The sequence below is a fragment of the Poecilia reticulata genome, linkage group LG12 (genome assembly GCF_000633615.1).
Source record: "Poecilia reticulata strain Guanapo linkage group LG12, Guppy_female_1.0+MT, whole genome shotgun sequence".
In the NCBI taxonomy this organism is placed as follows: domain Eukaryota; kingdom Metazoa; phylum Chordata; class Actinopteri; order Cyprinodontiformes; family Poeciliidae; genus Poecilia; species Poecilia reticulata.
In genome coordinates this window covers 6,588,114-6,593,213 of record NC_024342.1, presented here as the reverse complement: position 1 = coordinate 6,593,213, position 5,100 = coordinate 6,588,114, and the positions used below count along the sequence as shown (strand labels likewise).

At 38.8% G+C, this 5,100-nt stretch overlaps 1 long non-coding RNA gene across 1 annotated transcript in view; it reads right to left on the bottom strand.

Annotated features, from left to right (window-relative positions):
- Window positions 1–582: 582 nt before the first annotated feature.
- LOC103473370 (uncharacterized) overlaps window positions 583–5,100 on the bottom strand; it is a 7,310-nt gene continuing 2,792 nt past the window's right edge. The window contains exon 3 of the long non-coding RNA XR_535013.1: window positions 583–1,133. This is a non-coding gene — a long non-coding RNA (uncharacterized LOC103473370). The remainder of the gene's footprint in view (window positions 1,134–5,100) is intronic.

Sequence of the window (5,100 nt, the reverse complement as noted above, 5' to 3'; positions counted from 1 at the left end):
TTTATTATTCTTACATGGACTCTGGGAATTCCCCATGTACTCCTAATTTGCCACTCCAAGCCTTACATGATGTATTTAGACCTACAACCCTCCCCTTCATCATTTCCAAGGAATATTTCTTTCAGAAGGTAGTAAGTCCATCTGAGATCAGACTTTATGTGGCCGTTAAAGTCTAAACCTCTAACTGCAACCAAGGTTTCTGGAATTCTGTCATTTTTGTCTCTTTTATCGAATAATTAGGACCAAAAACAGAGAATTTCTGCACTGAACTGCGAGAAATGCTTGCCCAGCCGCTGGTCACCGATATGATGGAAACATTCGCACAGTCATCGACCACAGTACCTGTAAGGTACACAGTCATCGATGACTAAGGTACAGTGTTGCAACATTTCAGTAAGAAATGTTGCAACGCTGTAAAATTGAAGCCAAGGGCATCGTGCAGATGTTAAAGATGGTACGAGAATACAGCCTTGAGGAACCCCACATGTAATTAAATACTTTTCAGCAAAAAAAAAAAAAAAAACTAGTTTATTTCAGTTCAATATGCATTTAAATATTAGATGGCGATTAGACTCAAAGTTCATCAATCAGCTCACTAAGGTAAGCTGAAGACAGATGACTCCTTTGACGAAACCAGATTATTGCGCTAAGAAAATTTAAGCGACATTAAATGGACAGAAAAGTAGTTACATTTCCCTCCGTCATTTCTCAGCATACCATCTTCATTCCTCTGCAAGCCTGGCAGCAAGTGAAGCACAGCTTTATCAAACTAATCAGGGCGACTGAGGAATGAGGTCAGATGCTTGTCAAAGCGAGAACCACAGGCAAAAAATTATGATGAGGACCTGAGATTGTGGGGGGAAACCCCCCGCCCCCCCACTTTTCTTGTAACTTTGAAGTTGCTCCGCATCCTTCAGATGCTTCGCCTACTAGAGAGGCGTTGTTATGTGCCGTGTGCTCAATTTGAACTCGAGATGGTTCGGACTTTCAGCTAAATCAGACAGCAGTTTCAAGAGATGGGAACGATAACGACGCGCCGCATCTGACTGCACGATTCATCTCGAAGCGAAGGGCCAGGTGTGTCTCTGCGTCCTACTTTCTCCAACCAAATAGGGCCGTGTCAATTATTTGGTCTGTAAAAGAGGAAGCAAAAGTAGAAAGAGTAATTAGAAAAAGTTTTCATAGTGAAAATCACTTTTCTTGGGATTTGCCAATATGCCAAAATGCAGCACATAATTGCAATGTGAAGGAATTTTTTAAGTTTGAAAAGTGTGCCATGAATTTATATTTAGCCTCCTTTCCTTTGACATCTCTAAATAAAATCCAGTGCAACCACCTGTCCTCATAAATCTCCTGAACAGTAGAGACCTCATATGTCTAATTTAATCTCAGTATAAATGCAGTAAACATGTGAAAAGATTTGATATGGAAGAAAGATCTAGAAGTCCTAGAATGGCCCATCCAGATTTAGATCTTATTATCCATTGGGAACATATGGCAAAACTTATACATTGCTGTTTACACAATGTGTTTTTTTCTAGCCAGACTGATTGAACTGATTGCAAAGAAATGTGGCAATATTTTTTTTTTTGGTTTCTAAAATAAATGTTGCTGAGAGATATAGATTTGTTGGGGTTTTTTTTGCACAAAATATAAACACTGTGTGTAATTCTTGCACATTTTCTTGCAGGACTTCTCCTCTATTGTGTCAAACGTGTCAAATTCAGCAGATACACAAAGCAAATTGCTCAAACCATATCGTTCCACTGAACCATGCTGGTTTGGATAGCTTTTTCTTTTCACAAATGAAAATCATTTGAATTTGCTTGATGGGGCAAAAAAAAAAGCAACAGCACATTTCTATATTTTCACCGTACCGTAATCTAATCGGCAGGGACAAAATAAAAAGAGGTAAATGTGGGTTGAAATGATCTTCACCGCAAGCACTCTGGAAGACAGTGCAATCAGAGCCGATGTGCTGAAGGGAAGAAGGAAATGAGGCTGGGGATGAAAAAGAGCGCCAGCTTCAAGGTGAAGGGTGGTCAGATTGATGGCAGCCTGGACAGGTGTAATAGACTCGGCCTGTATTATAGCATGATGAGGTCAAGATCACAGACCCCATGCTCTACCCGGACACATACACACACACACACTTCTCCCAATCACATCAGTTCAGTCGGCATCAAAAAACTTCTTGCTTTGCAGAATTACGATCGATGTTTGAACCCATGTTGGAAAAGACACGCTTTAGACAACCATTTGTTCACATTTCCAGCATAAGTAATAAGTAAATTATCATCAGAGCTAACAAACTCGTTGCCAGAGGTATTAAACTCAGAAAGGGGTTTAAAAATGTTTTCGTTTCATTTCCATTTGCTTCAGGTTTGCCGTACCTACTGGAGGTTGAGGGATCGTTTGTCTGAAAAATAACACATAAGCAGCTTGCCGCTGCCTGAGTAAATGCTATCCATCACTGCAAATGAGATCATTACATTTTTCTTCCCTCAATCCCCCCCCTTCTTTTTTTTTTTCTTCCTTTGGTCAAACTGAACAACATAATTCTACTACAGTCAGTGCAGCTGCAGTCCGTCAGCTGTCCCGCCACCCTGTGTTTAACGTCTCAGAACTTCGCCTTTCTCCTTGCAACGACAACGACAATCAACAGATGGCGCTGGGACTCACACGCATGTTCTCGTGAAGGTGCTACGAAACGTCCGATTATATTTTCTGAATTGGTTCGTCACGACGTTCCAGCTCCCTGTACTTCCTGCGTGATCTCTTTGCTTGTTCAAAGTGTGCGCGTTGGGAATGTTTGTGATTATTTGCCCCTGTGGAATTAAGGCCATAAAGAGGAAAAGAAAAGCTTTCTTCCATGCCTAATAAACCGAGATGAAGGGCGACTCGTGCAATGGTACATTTTTTTTTATTGGGAAAAACACAAAAAAAATGCAGCACTTATTGGAGTTTAAAAGTTCTCCTGGGCTGTTTATGTCCTGACACTCACTCAACAGGCCTGCGCTAATGAGAGCAAAGGCTCTCATTAGCCAAAGTAAATGTGCAACAGAAAACATTTTGAGTCCAACGCAAAATGAAAAGCTTAAACTTTCAAAATCCGCTTTTGCAGTTTTTGCTTTATTGCTTTTTTCCTCCCCCCGTGCTTCTGGGCGCCACAGGAGGTTTATTTACCAGTGTTTACTCTGGTTTTAAGCAGCCAGTCTGAGATAACTCGCTGTAATTAAGCTTTGCTAATTCATCATTTAAACCAAAACCCTTCACACAGAGTAAAGATTCAATGCCTTCCTGCCTAATCATACTACAGCCTAATTTTAGATCAGTCTTCAATCTTCTCTTTTCCAATTAGCACAGCAATAATAACAGCATCCTTAAAGCATAAACAAAAGGTCAGGACTTGGTTATGAGCAGCAGCAGTCAACTCTCTTTGTGTTTTCATTTAGTATAAAGCCAGGTTAGCTAAGTTTACACTAACAGTAAAGTTAACAAGGAAAATAGAACATGCAGCGTTTCTGGTATGCTATACACACATTAACTAACTTTGGCCAATGTTAGATATTAGATTAGATTAAGCACACAAAACATAAGATAAAATATTAGACAAGGTGTCAAAATAGATTTGTTGGCATTTAATAGCATGGTAAATAAAAAGCTGAAAATTATACCGACACCTCCAACAGTCTTTTTTGTCTTTTACAGTCAGGATAGTGTGGTTGTAAAGTAAAATTGTATTTTGACACTATTAGACACACACACACACACACACACACATATATATATATAAATAAAAAAGATACCAGTAACACAAATTGTCTGCATGAACAGAAATTTGTTCATTTATCAGTATGATTTTCAGCAGAATAATGTACAATAAACTTAAAGAATAGTTGGAAAAATAAATTGGTGGTTTACACAGGCACCCGGAAAATAAAACAGCTTGAGAGGAAAGTGATCCTAAACAAAAGAGATTTTCCCGCATCACAACACACAAACCTGAAGACGAAAAGCAAAACATGACGTCTTCAATAATGTGGAAAATCTGAACTGAATGTGTGTGGCACATCTTTGGGTCCTGGGTCATTAGATTACAATCAGATTGAGCAAATAAAAATTCAATTTGAGCGCAACCGGCAATGTTTAAATTCATAGTCTGTGACCGAGTTGGAGAATCATTTTAATTAACTTAAAACAATCCAAAACTCTCAAACAAGCCCCTCACTGACACGTAAAGCAGTCTTACTCAGTAAAAAAGAAATCCGTAAAAAAACAGAAAAATGTCCTGGTAATTTTCTGCCAGTACATTTTCTGTTTTTTTACGGAATTTCCAGCAGAATTTTTTCTGTAGTTTAACAGCCTTTATATGTTAAATTTTAAACACATAAAACTGTTAAATTACGGGAAAAAATTCTGCTGGAAATTCCGTAAAAAATTTGAACTAAAATACTGTTAAATTATGGGAAACTTCTGACGGAAATTCTGCAAAAAAAAAAAAAGAAAGTATCCTGGCAAAAAGTTACCAGAACATTTTCAGGGGAGGAGTTGGAGCCAAATTGCTACCTCAGTTGATAAACCCAGTAAGTTTTCAGCTGTTCTTCGTTAACGTGACATAAATAGGTTATAATGATTTTCATTCAGTCAGGACTTTACGCTGTGGTTGACTTTACAGTCAACCACATGCATCACAGGTAGATTCTAGTAAAGCATTAATTAATGCCTGGTTTTAAAATTTGTTAACTGGACTTGTAGCCATTATTTTGTACCCATGTGTCAGCTAATGTGTGGTCTCTCAGGTTTAGAAAATGGGCCAACAATTGGCCGACAACTCTTGTAGTGTGCGCTGGACATTACACTAAGGAAATGAGGAAAGGAGGGTCAGTGGAGAGCACCGGAGCTGAGCCTTTTTTCATTCAGTGTCATCAATATAAAGAAAAAAAGGCAGGAAGAGACGATAAAGCCAATAATTAAAATGAGGTTGATAGGTTTAATTTATTGTGCGATTAATTGATTTATCGTTTATCACGACAGGCCTACGCGTCAGCGCATCTGAGCTCCATCAAGGAGCGCAGTTCTTTGAGTGTGCAGCCAAAT